Here is a 19,014-nt window from a genome sequence, read left to right on the forward strand (position 1 = left end):
TTGAGGTCTTCACATAAAAGAATCTACAACCAGAGACAATCACTGTTTGTTCTAGTCCTTAAATATGCGTGATGAGTCTTCAAGGGTACTTTCTCATTAAAAGTATTACCTTGTGTGCTAAAAATGAAACTTTACTTCATTTTTTAGATCTTCTCTATTTTCAACAGTCTAGCCTAAGCAAAAGTCAGCAGAAATATGAGGGTTTACAAAAATAATTCATGCAGCTGTGTATAAAAGTCCTGTCTTACACTGTAGTCTAGGAGTGCATTATTCAGAGTATTACCTTTGGAGACAAGCTTGTATCCTGGAAAATGACCAACCCTGTAAAACAGGAATCACAGTTGTTTCTTATTGCTGCACAGAATTCCAGAGATAGATTATAGATTGAAGACACAGACATGCACTGAGATTATATTGAAAATTTCTGTTCACATGGGCATTCCCTCACGGAAATGATTGCCAGAGGCAAGAGAAATGAAATGGGATATTGCAAGGGCATTGTCCTCTTTCTTCAAGCTCCCAAAATGCATGCACTTACCTTGAAGCCTTCTGTGGAGACAGGCCAGTCTTGTCTCTGGGAGATTTTATAGTCTGTCGTCTGCAGATGCTGCAGATGCTCCCCCTTTCTTCGGTCAAAACATTTCTGGCAAACCCTTTTTGGCAAAGCATTGTCTGGCAAACTAAGGACATAATTGTCATTTGATTTGAATGATATAATTAGAACATTTTTATATCTTACTAACTACGTGAATACATCTATAAATAATTTGTCAAGAGTGTTAAGGAGAGAATCTAGACTACTCAAGGCACTTAGAGAACTTGGATGCAGGGACTTATGGTTCCTATTGCTGGCTTCCCCAGTGATTTGCTGCTTGACCCATGGTACTTTCCTTGGTATGTTTATACTGCAACTTTTCAGTCACGCAATGGGGATGATAACATCTATGATGCTTTAGGAACACATGCATTGAGAGGAACAGGAAAAGTATGTCAAAAACCAGCACATAATTGTTGTTAAGAGACACTTTTCAGTGGTATTTTCTAAAAAGCAGGAAGTCAAAATGTATTACAGCTGAGGTTTCTGTATAGGACACTTTCAATGGCTGAGAGGGTTTAAAATACAGGGAGCTGGAAGCCAGAACCTGAGTAATTGGAGACTCTATGAAATGCAGCTCTTGCATAGATTCTTGAGCTGACTTTAGCGGTATCAAATTAGAATGGTTTTGTGCATATTTCATCTAAAAAGTGATTCCCCAAGAAACTCTGCTTTCTCACTGTTCACGCTCTTATACTTTTTACTTGCATTTGATGTTTGCTTGCTCCTATTATTGTCTGCATAAATAACCGGTTGCTTCTGTCAAATCTGAAGTTCCAGTAGCTTCCACAGCCCCTCTCTACCTACAACTCCCCAAAATAACATGCCTTAACCTACGATGCGTGTACACATAATCACATGTATCACTTCAGCATATAGTTCCAGATATTATGCATTCTGATAACTCCTCAGTCTAGCACTGCCATGCCATAAAAATACGCATTTTCAAACATTCACAGTCCCAGAAAAATCTAACAACACAGTACTGCCTGTACCAGAGCATTAGAGGTAGCAGGTAGTCTTGTATAATGCTGATAGTATGGGAAAAGGAAATTTTCTGGTAGTCCAGGAGACTAAGTGATCTAGTTTTAGGAAAGGGTGTAATCACTTAAATTTCTTCATATCTTCCAGAGCTAAACATATTCTTTCCCTGGTAATTTGCATTTCAATCATTAAAGTATCCCAGTGAATACATGGGGAAGAAGTTAGGAACACAATGTCTGGGGTCCAGTGTGATACAAAGCATCAGATGATGCACTGTGCTGTAAGAGCCCTTTCTAAGAGTGCTCTGGCATTGCGGAACCCATATTTTGGGCTCCAGACTGGAACCCAATTGCAGAGCTGAACCCAGAGCTCCCTACACAAGTTACAGGGACAGTTGAATATATCAGAAGTCTAATCTTTTCACATGGATTAGGAAGAAGAGCTGCCCATTACCAGAGGACTAGTGTGGTAATTTTGGATTCTAGTGTAGTGCAATACATTAATGTGGGAAGCATTTAATATTTGATTTGATCATGTAACCTTCACAAAGTAATTATTCATATAGGAATAGAGGTCTGACAAATTTCCCTCTATGTTCAGCTGCCACTGAGCTACCACTCAGATCCCTGGGAAAAGATAAGACATTCTGTTATTGGGTACATATACTGACAATGGCCTCGTCTTTTTTGGTTGAAACAGTAGACTCATACCAAACAGATTGCGCTCAAAAGAGGTGGAAATTATGAAGCTGAATTCCTTTCAGTTTTTGCCATGTTCAGCACTGAAGTTCTGTGTTAATATTTCTCCATGCTCATACTGTTCAGGGAATTCAGGTCCCTCAGACTCCTGCTTCAGGCCTTTCACCAAGTCTCTCCTCATCTCTTGGCAGCTTTCCTCTCAGGACAGTAATACCAACTGCAATTAAGAGAGAACTACCAGACTGCTAGAGCAATGAATGTAACACCAATAGGAGACAACTACTCCATACAAAATGCCAAATGTTATTTTGGGTTGTAGTACCACAAGTACACTTGTGGACACTGTCAGCAAGAACTTCATGAAACCACCAGTTAGGGTATGAAGGAAGAGCAGTCTTGACTTAACTGGTTCAAATACAGCCATGGACATAGTTGAAAATAAAGCTGTTAAAGAACTCATCTATGGTAATCCATGTAATATAACATCCTTGGAGGAGTTAAAATATCCCCCAAAATTCAATGTGATTGTGTTTATAAAGCACATAAAAATAAGGAAACAAAGGGAAGTTCAGTTTTAGTAGACTGAAAGGGCAAAGACATACTAATTAATTATCAGAAAAGAACTGATAAAAGGCAACAGTTGCTTCATCACTGAAGCCAATGAGGTTGGTCCAGCATGGTTACTTTCCCTGGTAAATACATGCTGGCTGCTCTCAGTTGTCTTCTTGTCCTTCACATCTTGAGCAATAAACACCAAGAGGACATATTCTGTGATCTTTTGAATAACTAAAGTGAAACTGAGAAGCTTACCGTTTCACTGATCCTTCTTTCTGCCTTTTTTTAAAGTTGAGTATAACATTAGCCTTTTCCCAGTCATACAAGACCTTCCCTGCACATCATGATTTTCCACCAATGATAAACACGGGTCTTGCAATTACATAGGTGAACTCCTTCAGCATCCTTTGATCAGTCACACTCAACCCCATGGATACGAATACCTCCAGCTTCTCTTAGTAATTCCAGCTTCACTTAGTAAGGTTAGGACTTCACCACTGTTGGTTATCCCTTCTCAAACTCATCGGAAGATGCAGATGCTTGGGGACAATCTTTGCTTATGAAGACTGATGCAGAAAAGGTGACGCATACTTAAGTGCTTTTTGTATCATCTCTCACTAGATGGCCTTTCACATTCAGTGATAGACACCTATTTTCTCTGAACTGCATTCTACATCCATGCAGAACTGTTACGCTTAATGCCCCTAAGTACCCAAGCAGTGTTTTATATTCCTATTTTGTTGCCAGTCTTTGCGTCCACCCCTTACATACTTTTGTGGTTTAGTTCATCAAGAGGTTTGCTGCTTAGCTAACCTGAAATTCCTGATCTTCTTGCAGGATAAGGTACTTCGTTCCTGAGTTCTCCATATTTTCTTTTAAAGCCTACCTATCTCTCCTGAACAGTCTTCTCCTTCACAGATGCTGCCAAGTGTGTTGTAACTAGCGGTTCCCTGAATACAATTAATTCTGGTCTTATGAAGCCAGAGTGCTAATTGTGTTGCTCACCTCCCCAGCTTTCTGCTAGATCCTTCACTCAGTCATCATGTGGTTGCTGCAGCCTGAGCTGCCATCTGGGATCATACTGATCACTACTTCATCCCTGCTTCCAATACTCAGCTTTGCCCATCAAGTATTTACATTAGGATATTGTTACTAGCACAGTCTAGGAACTTCTGGCATTGCTTGCCCAGTGCTGTTGCCCTCCAAACAGATGTCCACATGGCTGAAATCTTCCCTAAGGCAGAGGAGACTTCTACCTTTCTACTAGTTGTAGAAATCCTCCTTTATTACTTTGTCTTGGTCGAGTGGTCTGTAACAGACCCCATCACAATATTCTTCATTTTCCTCCTGTCTTTGATGGGATATCTACAGGTTCACACTGGAGCTTTGCACAATCAAGAAGCACTTTAACAAAAAGCATAAACTCTCTGCATTTTCTCTATCTATTCTTCCTGAACAGTCCCTATCCTCCCATGACCATGTCCCAGCAGTGCATATATTCCCACCATATCTCCATGATTCTGACCATGTGTCCCTTGCAAAATTCCTGCACTTGCAGGTGTTCCTCTGTCACTTCTGGGCTTAAGTCCTGTGCCCATGATGAAGCTGATTTCACACCCTTGTCAGCAGGTTAGCAATCTCACTGCAAAGACCTCTTTCCTTATTGCTCATCAAGTACAGATGTCAAAAAAATCTAAAGGAATTCAAAGACGAAGTTGCTAAGCTTCCAAACATGGTGTGAAGCTCCTACTTGAAAATCTATTTGAGTATCACAGGACTACCAGGTGACTAATGTAATCCCATGGTATTAAAAGAGCTTACGGGAAAATGAAGGGAACTCCAGTGTGGTGTAGCTGATGACTATACTGCATGAATCAGCAGAAATTATAATATGGAACAAAATTAATGGACACAGGGGAAAGCGACAGTCTTACATGTGCATTTGTAAAGGGAAGTCTTACTTCACAAATCTGCTGGCTTCTTTGAAGTCCAGATAAATGATGTAGATTTAACTATCAAGACTGTATCTGTAATGCAGTCTCTGCATCTAGATAAATCTGCTCCTGAGTGCAGTCTCTGGTATCAGGAAAGGCTGGCCTTGTGGTGCTTGTCACCACCAGAATTGACTGACTGTATCAACACCACATAACTTTTGGCTTGGGTCTCTGCTTTTTAGCAAATGCCTGCATTCTCTTTCACACCAAATAAATATAGTATAAAGCCATAGCTTCTCCCTTGAAGCTTTAGGTATGGAAGGAAAATTGTAGACTGCAGCACTGGTGTCTGTGTGCACGGAATTCACAAAAATAGAGCATTAGCTGTCAGAGCAGTTTTCAAAGGGAAAACCCCTTACCTTTTGGACTAGATTTGGAGGGATTAGAAACTGAAAAGGGAACTGTAAGAAAACAGGACAACAGTGAGAGGCCAACATGGGAAGTTCAAGGGAACTTTCAGGAGAAAACAAGACCTAAACTTTTACCCTTTCCTCCAGATGTTCTTTCTGGAAGATAAAAATTATATTCATTCATATTTGCAGGCAAATTAAAATAATTTTTTCCCCACAGATTTAAAAAAACTGGTCATATAAACACTTAGATAGGTATCTTGTAGAAAGCTCTGGGATACACACCAGCTGCTTTGGATTCATTTTAATTTACAGTTTGTCAATCACACTCAAGTGATCAATTTCTGTGACATGGCCTATTGGCCGTTCCAGCCCCTTGCAGAGGAGTACTCTAATTTGAATTATCAGATACAGACTCCATACAGATCATACAGATTTAGCTCCACAGTTCTCAGTGTACTAGGCCACAGAAAACTAGCCATTTTTCCTCTGTCCAAACATGGGGCAGCCAAGATGACACCTGTCCTCGGGAAGAAGGATCTGCTGAAAGAGGTAGCAATTCCTGATGCAAAACAAAGAGGAAATAGATCCTGCCAGCCATTGACTTTCTGCTACTTCTGTTTCTGTCCCTACAGGGTCTGGACTTCACTGGGACTAGAAGCAAACTAGAATGCAATCAGAAGAGGCAGAATGAGAGAAATCCCTGGACACAGAGGGTCCTGCACAGACATACAACATGGGCAAAATGCTGGAGTGATGACATCCAGGCATGCTACAAACATCCTATCCTACTTCCTGTAAGTTCCTGCAATATGATTTCCCTCCCCTTGCATTCAGTGAGAATGAGCTGGGGAGAAAGGCAGCAGTTATGAGCACAGGTGAAGTGTGAAAGTGGAGCACTGTCAAAGGCTCTCCAGGTCATGGCCCAATGCAAACCTCACTCAGCTCTGCTTCTTAGAGCAGCGTTGTCAGCCTTATAACTTGTCTAGTTATTCCAAGACCAGTATCTCTGTGTCATTGTCATGGAAGCACCTTCAGATCTCCTGCTTAGGTCCTCCACTCCTCCCAACCTGACCTCCTGGTCATTTGCAACAAGAAAAGGAGCAGTGTTGCAAGCCTCAGGCCCCAATTTCAGGCCCGTTGGTCTTCTTTTCTGCCCAGAGAGAAACAACTAAAGCAAATCCAGTTGGACTATGTAGGAATCAACGAGAAAAGTTCAAGAGGGCATCTTCTTGGGGATCAGTATGTATGGCGTAAAATTTGACCTTGGCAGCAGTGAATTTCAGTATAGAAAGGTAGTGGAGTTGGTGAGCTCCCATCTAAGTCTCATCATTCAGAGCAGATCCAGGAAGGAAGTTTGAAGGGATCCACAGAATCAAAGTAACTGCCACAGCCAAGAAACCACACAAGAAACCACTGTCTTCCAGTACTTCACAGGCGATTACCCAAATGTTCCTGCATCCCTTAGGTTGTCATTGTCCTCAGTAACTTGCAGGCCCTGTGCTACCTTGCCAAGGAGATTTCAAGAACTGTTCCAGGAAATTATGTTATTAGGATCTTTGCACCATGAAACAAGGAGTGGGGCAACCAGGCAGCTGACAATACATTCTCACTCATTAATGTGGAGATTGAGCACTTGTCAACTAACTTTTGTAGGAATTGCACTTCACTCTTCTGCAATATCTTAGCTGTGAGGAAACCCAGGGATTCTGGAGTCTGCACGTGGACTGACAAGTTGGGTTGTCAGAGAAGATTTTGAATGCCCCAATACCAACTATAGAGTAAGCAGACTTTCTGCCTCACAGAATGTATGGCTTTCTGGAATTTGGGTTTAGCTTTGTAGCATTGTGCTCTTGCTGTTTCTGAGAATGACTGCGAAGTGGGAAGACTGAGACCCAGGCCAAAGAACAATGAGTTCCGGGTAGAGCACAGAAGCACTAGTTACCTCGTCTCCAAAACAAAGCTAGTCCTACCATCAGCTACCTTCTCCTGAGCAGCCCCATGGATAGAACATTTGACTATTAAGCGAGAGGTCTGTGTTCTTCACCCTCCTCAGAATGGGAGGCATGTAAGTACTCAGCATCCTTTCCTTGTCTCTGGGATCTTGGTCCTTTAGCAGTAAGAATGTCTTCTGGGTGGATGCACTGCCCACAGCCCTGCCTTGAAGCTTGGCCACTGTGCAGGCAGGCACACTGACCCTCTTTTGAGGGTGTGTTGCTGGCTGTCTACAAACACATGTGATACACATTATTAACCAAGATAGTAGGTTGAGAAGATAAAATTGAAAAGGTGTTTTGCTGGGATACATTAGTGAAAGTATGCTTTTTTACCTTAGGCTGCTCTGTTGTTTTGGTTAGGTCATTTTTAGTTCTCTAGTATGCTATGAGAATTTTGGTCAGCTTTAACAGCCTTTTCTGCTGAATCATACCTCCGGCAGCATATTAAAGATTTCTTTTATCATCCTGAGAATTTTAGCTGACAAACTAAATATTCAAAATTTGTGACTTTTTCCATATTGTCTACATTGTAGCTTATGGTGAGATGCACAATCAACTCTCATCAGACAGGGTGCGAGACCCAGGTGGAGAGAGATATCAGATTTGTGTTCTGCAGAAGCCACAGGGAGCACTATGCAATCTGAGTTACGTGAACAAGGTGTCTGTTCTGTGGATACTACCACTGAATAACTGCATGCATTTGAAAGTGCTTCAGGTTTTAGGTGGGCTGTTGTTCAGGAGGAAAAGATCTAATTCAACCCATATTTGTAGATCTGCATAGACCAGGCCCTGAGCAAATAATGCAAACTGAAACCCAGGCAGCAGACTACAACATGATGCAGATACTTATAAGGTATTTCAGACTGAAAGCTGATTTTGAACCAGGGTTACTCACCCTAGTTGATTGCTGATGAGGCCACCAGCTGTTTCTGCAGGGACCTTCCAAGGTCGACCTTCCAAGGTCTTCCCATTTCTGAGAGTACAGGCAGTAGGGAAGAAAGTATTCGGCTTGAAGAGTGGTTGTTCCGATTTCTTTCCTTGCTTTTATTTCTGCAGGCTCTTTCTCTTTAGGATGCTGAGACACTGCCTTCATCCTTTTCATATCCCCTGTGTCTGCTAAACTGTTTGGTATTATGCCCAGAATAGTGAACGGCAACCACTGCCGAAGCCCTCCTCTTAGGTATCAGTTAGCATCTGCAGGAATCTTTCAAAAAGGATGTTGTTTCAGCATGGATTGCCTAAATTCACTTCCATCAGGAAATGAGCATTTCATATCAGTGTCCTTATATTCTAGAAAAAAATATTTTGCTTAATGCATTGATTCTGCCTTAAAAACATTTATGGCAATGTGAGACCTAGGTACTAAAAGACCACTTTCTGGTCTAATGCTTTTTCTTGCCAGATTCTGTAACTCATACAGAGTGGAATAGTATTTACCCCCCACCCCTGTCTGCCCAAATAAATGGCATCACTTCTATTCTAGAATCAGGGTATTAGCATACAGCGCTTTCCAGATAAAGTGACCATCACCCCAAAACAGCAGAGGGTGAGATAGTGACAGACCCTTTCCCAGAAGACACAAAAAACACATGGAATAGAACTAACTTATGACTCTTCTAGAAACAGCAATGATATAGGATGGAGTCTGAAGTTCCCCAATTTACTCATGATTTTCCCATAAAAAAAGAGCTCAAGTTGCTCCTTGCAGGATTTTCAGCTTGCAAGTGCTGTTGTTGGCCATACTGTCAATGTGGTAGGGCCTGCCTAGACAGATCAGTTTGCTCTGTAGTCTGTGAGGGACAGTCTGAGAGAGGATGCCCAGCTTCTGCTATAGCAGCATTTCTGCTGTCCTCTGTGTAAAATGAGAGCTCACAGGAATGTTAGCACAGGACAAGCAGAAATGTCAGAGCACTGCTCTGTAGCAAAACTGCTCATCCTTACACTTCTGCTAGGATGTGGCTGGACACTGAACCCTGGTGATGGTAAGAGTACATTTTCCATATTAAAAGGTTAATTAACAATTCAGCATAGTCTGCTAAGGTGCATGTTTTCAATGTTATGTGCAGGAAGTGTTCAGTCCATATTTTTTATGTGTCATCTGGTTAGGAAATGTGCCATTAAACTAACATTTTTGATAAATGTGGCTGAAGGAATGAGCTGAGAGAATTGCTGGAAGCAATAAATGATTTCCCAGGAAGAACTACTAAGGATCATTAACTAATAAGACTAAAACCTGCAGGTTGACAAGCAGTGTAGGCCATCTGTTACTTTACCATGGCAAATGTAAGCAAAAATTTCTGGGTCTCCATGTGAGCACTTGCAAAGACAAGCTGCTGTCACAGGTTGACCACGAACGGGCTCTGATGGCCTTGCTATTCCCTGTCCTTTCTGCTCTGTTCAGAAACTATTTTCTGCAGGTTGTAATGTAGGTCTGATTTACCTTCACTACACGTCAAAGACAGTGAATGAGTCTGTCCTAGGGGGACTTTGATGACAATTTTTTTGCTAAGTAGCTTCCTACAGCATGGTATTCTTGGAAGTCCTCAGAATGAGTTAACTGAACATGAGAGGCAAACGAAACCCACAATCTGGTATTAGAGGATGGGCACCTTTCAAATGTGCACCACAGGTGCACCATTACACACACTCCACCTGTCTCAACAGCTAACATCAGCGGAAGAGATCTGGGCAGTAGATTCTGGCCAAGGAGATGACATTCAGAATGCCCTTTCTATGACCCACCAAAGCAGCTGAGGGGCTCCTGTTACAGAGCAGGTGAGTCAAGGGGCAAATCTGGGAGACCACTGAGTAGAAAAAGGTAATTGAAACAGCAAGTAGCCAGAAAAGGAGCAAAGAAGGGGAAGGAAAAGAAAATAAGGAAGAAGCATGGTATTAACCGCTGCAGCCAGCTAGAGCATAGCCTAAAGTAAGCTGTACTTGTGATATCAAAGCTCCATGGAGCCCACCTTTCTGTCTTTAAAAGTGATGCCCAGGAAGGAGCAGCATCTTGCTAAAGGCAACACAGAGTGGCACTTCTCCAAAATTCTCCTAACTCACAGTAATCTGTATTTATGAAATCCCTGAACAGGACACAATGTCTGGGTATTTAACAGATCATGGTGGATTTTTAACTCATTAATTTGTCCAAACATTTTTGAACCCATGAACTGGTCTCTGAATATGTGGCATGTTACTCTGATCCTCTGCTGAGGCTAACTCACAGAAAGCAGACATCCATTTATGCAGTTCAATTCATCTGGTTATTAGCTTTGACTGAGTGTTACAAATATGTAGCTTCTTTGCACTTCATCCAGATTCCAAAATGAAGTCACATATTTGAGGAGGTAAAAATAACGATTAAACTGCAGAGAACATCTCCCAGGTGCCAAGGTAGACTATGCTATAGTTAATCTGCATATTTATACTACAGCAGGATATTTTTCTTGTGGTTCTTTCAAGGGAATGTTTTTCTGAACACTAAGGCTCCTGTCACTTCAGAGTCCTTATATTCTAGAGATATGACTTCAGAGACTCCCCCACAGCCTCCTGTGTAATGTTAGCAGGCAGATTTCCTTGGTGGTCAGCCTAAATTTTCTTGAATTGCTCTCTGCATCCACCTGAGAAGTCGAGGGAAGGATACAAATCCCTGCTCCTCCTGGAGGGCAAATCAGTTGTGTAAAGAGAACAGCTCCAGCAGAAGACAATGAGAGCAACATGTCACGAGACAGCCAGTAACCAGGGTGTAAGGGTGCTGGTGGCCCAGATTAGAAGCTGGGGATAGTAACAGTGCTTGCATTCCCTGTCCTGAGACTATTTCGTACTCACCCCACTAAAGTCTGCCAGGGACAGATCTTTCTTTCCATGTGGCTTCTCACAGAGTACTTGGAAAGATCTGAGTTTATCTTGAAGGACAGGTGAACACTGAGTCAAAAGGAGAAGGCGATGTTATTTTACATCTTGATCAGGACTGTGGCCTGAGAAAACATATCCCAAATCTGCTTCAGCTCAGGATGCCAGCTTTACTGCACCACTGCCTTCCCAGGTGTACATTGCCTTCCTTCCAAATCAGTCCCTCAGGTCCCTCAAAGTGCCCACTGCTCCCCGAGAAATGCTTCCAGGTGGCCAGTGACCTGCAGGGTGCAAGGTCTCATAGCAAAGCCATCCCATGGCCCCACACCACTGTCTGCCTCCTGTATTTGCTAAGCCTGGATTTAACCCCTAGTGCCCTGAGGTGTGTGTGTTGTCTTGAATTCAGAAGTTCAGCACAGGACTGCAGACAACTAATACATGTAGAAACGGGAGAAAGAAAGAGCCTCTTTGTAGGCTGTTTTCCTGGATGTATGGCAGATTCATTGGTAAATTCATGGATAATTCAGCTGCTGAATTGAGTTTATTTCCTCTAAGTCTTTGTCAAGAAGTTTCTTTAATACAGAATACTTGCAAAGACTTCTATAATTGGAATAATTAGTTCAGGAGATACAGAAGTCCCTCTAGTCCAGGAGTTCACAGATCTGAGATACCCTGCAGTGGGACAGCAGTTCTGTTAGACCATACGCACTGGATCTATTTTAAACTTTCTCTGCAAGACAGCCCTTTATAGCCACTTTGCAGGAGTGTTCTTCCCATGATCAGGTAGCACTTTTCAGCTGACAGGCAGACCAACTCCACAAACAGTGTGTGAATACAAAAGGCTATCATTCTGCAGTTTGGCTATAAAAATTGGTTGCCCTTGGTATGCTATTTGGGTCTTGGTAATTTATCATAATTTATGGCCTCTTCAAGTGAATACTACAGATAGGTTTTCTTTCATGCTGAACTGAGAATGTAATTTTTCCTGTATGTGTAGCCCAATGTGATTTATCTTGTTTAGGCTAGCACATTGCTATAGTTTATATTGCACAACCAGGGGTACTTTTTTACAAGTTAAAGAACTCCAAAAAAAACAGTCTTATAATAGGTCAAAAAAAGTAATGAGAGTTGTCATTTTTAAAGGGCATTTACAGTGTTTCTTGAATTAAAGGCAAATGATTTATTTATCAGTTTTGAAAAATCAATGGTTTTAATATACTTTAGAATGTATTCCCCAAACTAGTGTTGTTGTTCAGGGAAGCAAATAAACAGAACCCTAAAATGGGAACTCTTTCAAACTGGAAGCTTTTACTAGATAAAAATCATATTTCAAATATTAACACATCTACACAATTTTGCTGGGAATTATGAGGCAAAGTGGAATATATCCACCTACTCAGAAATTATATCACCTTTTTCAGGCAGTATCAGTACCTGACTATGAAATGTAAACATAAAAATAAATATGATGTTCATCACAGTTTCATTTGCAAGAAAGCTTTTGATACACTTGCTGTTTTTCTGTAAGAGTGCATATGATACCATCCACATCTAGACAGTCTTTGGGAGATGCTTGTCTGAAACAGACATCCTTAAAAGCACAGGCTAAAAGAGATCGTGCAATATTATAGATATTCTGGTCTATCATAACAGTTTTTCTCATTCAAATATTTCCTTAATATTTGCCCAAAACGTTTTCACTTCAAATTAAACAATTATTCTCCTGGTAATACAATCCTATATGTCTCTTAATGAAAATCTTTTTCATTTCACAAAATTATTTTCACACTTCCACAAACAGTCTTTACTTATCTCATCTCTTGATTTGAAAAATCCAGTTCTATCCATACCTTTTATAAGTTATATTCTTTATACTTGTCATTATGGCTCCTGTCCTCCTTACTCTAAAAATGATCTTTCTTTTTTCAGAAGTCTACAAAATGTGCTCTGTTCATAGTATAGACTATCATTAAGATAACCTCTTGCTGAAGAAAGAAAACATTCACATTCTGTACCATAGAAAGAGTACTTATACTAATATTTTCAATAATTAGGTATACCATTTTTGCAACTATTCAACATTGTTGAATGTGTGTAGACTTGTCCCCCAGTTTCTTTTCTCTCTGGCTCAGATGACCAACCCCATACATTTCTGTCTGATTTCATCCTCCCAGGGCAATTTTCTATCTCTTTCTATTTTCTCCAATTTTCCGAAGTGCCTAAAGTCCGATACAATTCTGCCCTGCCAAAATGCTTAGATGCCCCACTTGCAAAAAGGCACACCAACAGCTGCTTCTGTCAGCTCAGGGTCTTTTCTTTCAGCACTGGTGACCTAACATTTCCACGCCTTCCTTGGCAATATAAGATAAAATTAAAAGCAATATAAATGGAAATTAGAAGACACTTCATTGATTGGCTTGTTTCAGGGACAGGCTACATTATGGAGACAGATTAGTTCAGAATTTCACAACTAGATTTTTATTGCTATAAGCAGATGTTACAATAACATCCAATTTCTTTGCCTGCTCTCTTCATAAAACAAGACAGACTTCTGAACACTAAACCTATTCAAACTACACAAGGCATTCTCAAGTGCAGAAGGAGTTTGCAGTACTGATATCATGGGAAACATTTTCTATTGGCAATTCCCACACTGGAAAAAAAGAGGTTTCTCAACATTTGCTTTCGGTTTGGAGAATGACAGGGTAACATCGCTCACGGGAAGACAGGATATATTGGTGTCAATGCAAAATTAGCTTGCTTTAATATTAGCCTAACAAGCTAAATGTGCAATGACCACTTCCTCTGGTCACTGCCATGCCAGGCAGCTCAGGTCAGTCTCTTCAGCTCCCTGACAAACCCCTCCAGCCGGTCGTATATTGCGGAAGCAGGGTGCCTCGTAGCCTCTCCCAGCAGAGCCGCCCCGTGACCCCACACTGCTGTCTGGCTCACATCTTAGCTAAGCTTCGACTTTACCTCTTTGGGTTTCCATTTCAAAGCCTTCCCGTGTGCTGGGCTGTATCTCTCCCAGCAGCACCGCGCTGATGTTGGGGCCCGGGGAGTGCCGATGCTGTGGGAGGTGTAAGAGCACTGTCATGAGACCTGAGCTGCAAAGTGCGGGAGCTGGGCAATTTCCTCCTTGCCTGGAGTGCAATGGGGAGCTCACAGTGTGAACTGTTGAATTTTACTTTAGGGACAAAGAGCATCTGACAGGAAATGTTTTCAACCACTTGTGCTACTATTGCTGGAGCACTGCTTTTGAGCTCCAGAGATCCCCTGCCAGTCCTCTGCCGGCCATGTAGGACAGAAGCTCTAGCTGAGCCCATTAACCGCATCTATTTTAAACCGTTCTCCGAGAGGTCTTTCTTGATGGCCATTATGGACCAACAGGGACCTTTGCACCAGTAGTTATCAGATGACAGACAGCTTAGCTCTAAAAATAGTCCATCACTGCAAAGCAACCCCTGACCTCCACACAGAGCAGATAACCGCAAGTCAAGAAAAAGAAAACTTGTGTTTCTCACCAGTGTTCTACGTGTATCCTAATACTGTAAATATACGGGATCCTCAATAAAGCTGCACTGTAATTCAAGCACAAGACAGTGTGTAGGGCTAGAATAATCTATCTAAAGATGGCTTTAGGATGAGCATAACCTCACAGAGAGGATTAGTTCAGACTGAAAGTTAGAGCAAGCTGACAGGATTCTAAAAAAACTATGCAACAAACCATCCTATAATAGTGATGAGAGTTTAAAATCCTGAGGAATCTAATACTTTTCAAGTAAGGCAGAACATATACTTAAGGTATTTCTAATCTATGGTAAATATTTTTGTGATTTTGTTTTCCTCAAAATATATTTTACAAAGTCAAGATACTCTTTTCCTTATTCACATAATTAGCAGTCCAACCCACTGAAATGTGAATTGTTTCCTACTAGACAAACTTTCTACGTCTGCAGCCATAACATCCAAACAACACCACAGAGGAAAAAAATCGCCTAGAAACCTTCAAAAATATAAAACAGGCCCTTTTTGTCCCCAGTGTTAACTTGTGATGTGTTACAGTCCGCACTTCCTTTCCTCCTGAGTTCAACAGCCATAAACCATGCACTTTTCTGTCTCTTCTAACCTTCCCAGAAGTACTTTGTTTCTCTTCATTAAGTTTCCTTCTGACAGTTTGAGACACTTTCTCCAGTTTTCCTGAGCTACTTCTAGTCCTGATGCCATTTCGCCCTGCCAAAGTGCTTGGGTGCCCCTCTCCCACAAACTCTCAGGCCTTTCACAAAGCCTGCACTGGACCAACCATGTGAGGTAACCACATCAGGTGGTCAGGATCATCATGGTGCAGTTCAAATAGCAGCTCCTGTGACAGCTATAAGGTGCAGTTACCAAGTACGACACCGAGTATGTCTGCTTCAAAAGCCAGCAGAAATCCCAGGACAGGATGCCCAAGCATTTCTCACTGATCATCTTGTATTTTATCCCAGAGGTTCTTGGCCCTGGAGACCCAGGTCCCTGGCAGGCTCGTGCTGCTGGGACAGCCTCAGCAGCTGGGACAGCCTCAGCAGCTGGATCACAAAGGAAATGTCACATTCCAGCCACAGACTCCTCCTTGGGGAGGGGATCCACAGAGCCAAGGGCATGAAGCACAGCTCACCTCAATAAGGCAAGTATCTGTCCCCGACCTTCCAAAGTCCTCTCTTCCTGCAGTCATGGATAGCTCGTTGCCATGTGCCAGGGCAGAAGCAGAGAGGAGGCTTCACCCCTGTCAGCAAGAGGGAGGAGAGGGTCTTAAGGCACTGCAACCCGAGGGCACTTCTGCACCTGTAGCCTCGGCTGCAGAGAAGCTCCCAGGCTGGACCATCCCCTTTGGGATATTGGGGGTGGCTGTTGCCCGGCCCCTTCCTCACCTGGGGCCCACGCATGCCGCCACGATGCAATCAGCATTAATTGCACGGGGAGCCTTCGAGCATGTCTTTATTAATACCAAGTGTGAAACAGGAAAATGCTATTGAAGCAAACCTGCCTCTTGTCCCACACCTTGTGTGCCAGGGGCACATCTAATGTGCTCCTACCTCAGGCAGGCATTCAGCTCTTGGGACTCCCACCACTTAGCCCACGAACCAGGTCCTCAGCGCTCACTGTCCTGCCTCAGCCATCTTCCCCTATCATGCCGCTCTACTCACTATGGGAGGTTGAGCCTGTTTCAAGTGTGTGCTGCTGACTGAACCTGCCTCTCACAGCAGCCCTGTCTCTGAGGGAGCTTGTCCTGCTGCCATACCCCAGAGGGAAAGGGGAACGTGATGTGTGACCGCTCTCGCCCCAACCCCAGGCTTCCTCTGCACGAGGGAACCTCAGGACAGGAGAGAGCAGCAAGGGAGATGAGGAGCAGGGCTTCTTCCCACTGGAGCCCCGCTCTGCTTCTGCGTTTGAACAGTGAAGGTCTAGGTGGGCTTTGCCTGGGCCCACAGGGCCATTGTCACATCCACTTCACGGGGCAGAATATTGGGGGGGGGGGGGGGGTGTGTCTCTTTTGAGACAGCATAAAGGTAGGCTATGGGGATGACTCCTCTACACCTCAGGCTGCAAAGGGCTTTCTTTGTCACCCTTGCTGGCCTAGAGCCTCGTCTGTGGAGGCTGGATCTCGCATGGCCATCCTGCGCTGAGTGAGGGTGGCCCAGCTCTCCTGGTACCTGCCTATGAAGCCTCAGCCAGGTCGCAGCTGTCAAAAGAGCAGCTGTATCACTCTCCTCAGGCTGCTCTACCACGCGTGTGGTGGAGTTGGCATGGCCATTGATGCTGCGTGATGTCCTCCTGGAAATCACACGCTTTGAGCACCTCTGTGGTGCCTTTGTGGGCAGAGGGCCCAGCAAAAATAGGGCCCTGCATGATGACCTGTCAAGTGTCAGGGGCTGCTTCTGTCAGCTCAGGCTCTTTTCTTTCGGCACTGGTGACCTAACATCTCCAGGCCTTCCTTGGCCCATTCCACCTGCCTTTGTTCTGTTCCAGTGGGGAACACGGGGACTGGCAGACCCGCCGGGTGGGACTCTAACTCGTTTGGTGCAATTTGATCATAATATGTGGGCCAGGAAGTTTCAGCAGCTGCAGCAGCACCATTTTTGAGTGAGACCTAGCTGCTGGTCTGTAGCAGAGCAGCCACCCGAGGAAGGGCCGCCCTGACGGCGCCATGCTGACACCCCGTGGCAATGGGTGCCCTGAGCCGCGGGCCCAGGCAGCTGCTGCCGGGCTGAGCTCCCTGCGACTGACAGGAGCCGGCTGGAGCCCTGCGGCCTGTGCCCGCTGCACCTGACCCCTGCTAATAACGCCATCGCTGTTCTGCCAAGGGTCCCTACGAGATCTTGCCTGTCCCTTGAGAGTCAAGTGGCGAGACACAAGCGGAGGATAAGGCTGATGGGGCCTGTGTCCTCTGAACTTGTGTCCGAGTGACGCGGCAAAAGGCACAGCCGCTGTGCCGGCCGATGGCTCTGGGCCTTGCTTCCCTCTGCCTGATGTCTGTGGTGACAGAACCAGGCAGCGACGCCGGCTGCACTGAGCTCTCTGAAGGGCTAAGGGGGTCAGGCTGCAGGCAGAGATGGGTCTCCATAGCCATCGTGAGATAGCCACCAGCCTGGCCAGGGGCTCTCTTGTAGCCCCGAGGCTCCAGTGGCCCTTGAGGTGTCCGTGCTGTACAGCCCTACTATCTGCCCTCAGTGAGGGCTGTGAAAGCGCAGCCTGAGCAAAGGCCGTGGCTTCTGCAGTGCTGCTGAACCCTAGCGCAAGCCCTGCTTCTGTCTGCGTTCTCAGCCAGGCACGGACTCAAGGGGAGGCCGTTGTAAAATCAGGCGCTTTCAGAGCTGCAGCACACCCTGCCTTTTTCGTTCGCTGTTTTACAGGGGAAGTGATGCCCCACGTGCCCCAAGCTGAGCCCCAAATGGCCGCTGGAAGCACCTGGGTGGCTGCTGTGTTCCCCGGGGCACAGCACGTCCCAGGAGGGCACGGCGAGCACCCGGGTGCTGGTCTAGCACAGCCTCATTGCACCGACTGCAGAGGGGCCGCTTTGATTTATATTCTTACCGGGGAGAGCACAATCAGGCCTGCTTCTGATCTTTAGCATTGCAGCTGGGAAAGGAGCTGTGCTGGAGCAAGTCCCTCTGCGGTAAGAATAGTATCTGCCGTCTTAGGACACAACCCAGTTGTCCAGCTCCTACATGGCAGCACGTCGTGCTGAGATATAGAAGGCAACCTACCCGCTGAGGAATGTCTTCGAGTGCTATTAGTGGAAGCGTATCATCCACACCAACAGGCGTGACCCCGCACAGGAGCCTTGCAAGAGCGGGGCTATTTTGAGCTTTTGACACCGAGGATGAAGGGAGACAAATGACGGGCTGATCCTCTTGGCATGGGCCACCTCCACAGCTCTCTGTGGCCTTGTCTCCTCCTTGGGGCATGACCCTCGTGAAGGCTGGTGGGTGATTTGGTGGGACGTCAGAGCCCAGGAGGGAGCTGTGCATTTGCCGGGGGCGCAAGGCCAGGCCTCAGTCCCCTCAGCGCTGCCCAGACGTGCTTATGGCAAGTCCTGCCTGAGGGTGTGCACCTGTCCCCGAGCTTCGGGCACACGGCTGCCTGCTTTATTCGCAAGCACAGCCTCGAGAGCCAGAGCGATGCCAGGGGATGTGTAACTGCGCACAAGTGAAACACGCAGGAGGCTCGCAGAAGAAACAGTTGCCTTTGCAAACCACAGCCTAAAGAAGGCTATGGCAGGCTCGTCAGGCACAGTTATACCCGTGATGCGAGAGCTGCTTCTTCAGTGCCTTGCCTCTCCTTTCCCACCGATGCTCTGTGACGGTGGTTTTGTACAAATCATCAAAGAGACTATCCCCAGATGTCACACTCACCAGTGTGGCCAGGAGCCATCATCCTGCTTACTCTTCTTCATGCGCGCCGCCTTCTCTCTTCCTTAGGCCTGGCTTTGCTGGCTGCATTCCTTCATTC

General features: G+C 44.7%; 1 protein-coding gene across 1 annotated transcript in view; it reads right to left on the bottom strand.

The window, feature by feature from the left end:
* The window catches only part of LOC119157813 (myosin heavy chain, skeletal muscle, adult-like), a 35,155-nt gene extending 16,141 nt beyond the window's left edge, over positions 1 to 19,014 (bottom strand). The window contains exons 1-4 of the mRNA XM_037409118.1: positions 18,918 to 19,014; positions 15,680 to 15,787; positions 539 to 680; positions 284 to 321 (exon numbers count right to left, since the gene is read on the bottom strand). The gene's annotated coding sequence lies outside the window, so the exon portion shown is untranslated. The remainder of the gene's footprint in view (positions 1 to 283; positions 322 to 538; positions 681 to 15,679; positions 15,788 to 18,917) is intronic.

The sequence above is a fragment of the Falco rusticolus genome, chromosome 1 (assembly GCF_015220075.1).
Source record: "Falco rusticolus isolate bFalRus1 chromosome 1, bFalRus1.pri, whole genome shotgun sequence".
NCBI classification, from domain to species: domain Eukaryota; kingdom Metazoa; phylum Chordata; class Aves; order Falconiformes; family Falconidae; genus Falco; species Falco rusticolus.